The 843-nt window shown below is 41.8% G+C and overlaps 1 non-coding gene across 1 annotated transcript; it reads right to left on the bottom strand.

Annotated features, from left to right (window-relative positions):
• Window positions 1-358: 358 nt before the first annotated feature.
• Window positions 359-466, bottom strand: LOC112793002 (small nucleolar RNA R71). Its single transcript, XR_003197716.1, has one exon. It is a non-coding gene; the product is annotated as a small nucleolar RNA R71 (small nucleolar RNA).
• Window positions 467-843: the final 377 nt, after the last annotated feature.

An 843-nucleotide genomic window follows, 5' to 3' on the forward strand; every position in this document is an offset into this window, starting at 1 on the left:
GGGTGACTTTACTGCACCTACTCCCGACTTATATGGGAGAAGCATCTCTATCCCTGCCATTGGAGCAAACAACTTTGAGCTTAAGCCTCAATTAGTTTCTCTAATGCAACAGAATTGCAAGTTCCATGGACTTCCATTGGAAGATCCTCATCTGTTCTTAGCTGAGTTCTTGCAAATCTGTGACACTGTCAAGACTAATGGGGTTGACCCTGAGGTCTACAGACTTATGCTATTCCCTTTTGCTGTAAGAGACAGAGCTAGGACATGGTTGGACTCACAACCTAAAGAAAGCCTGAACTCTTGGGAAAAGCTAGTCAATGCCTTCTTGGCAAAGTTCTTTCCACCTCAAAAATTGAGTAAGCTTAGAGTGGAAGTCCAAACCTTCAGACAGAAGGAAGGAGAATCCCTCTATGAAGCTTGGGAAAGATACAAACAATTAATCAGAAAGTGCCCCACTGATATGCTTTCTGAATGGAGCATCATAGGTATTTTCTATGATGGTCTCTCTGAACTATCCAAAATGTCTTTGGATAGCTCTGCTGGAGGATCTCTTCATCTGAAGAAGACGCCTACAGAAGCTCAAGAGCTGATTGAAATGGTTGCAAATAACCAATTCATGTACACTTCTGAAAGAAATCCTGTGAACAATGGGACTAGTCAGAAGAAAGGAGTTCTTGAGGTTAACACTCTAAATGCCATATTGGCTCAGAATAAAATATTGACTCAGCAAGTCAATTTGATTTCTCAAAGTCTGTCTGGGATACAAAATGCACCAAGCAGTACTAAGGAAGCTTCATCTGAGGAAGAGGCTTATGATCCTGAGAACCCTTCAATGGAAGAGGT

This window comes from Arachis hypogaea, chromosome 3 (assembly GCF_003086295.3).
Source record: "Arachis hypogaea cultivar Tifrunner chromosome 3, arahy.Tifrunner.gnm2.J5K5, whole genome shotgun sequence".
Lineage (NCBI taxonomy): Eukaryota > Viridiplantae > Streptophyta > Magnoliopsida > Fabales > Fabaceae > Arachis > Arachis hypogaea.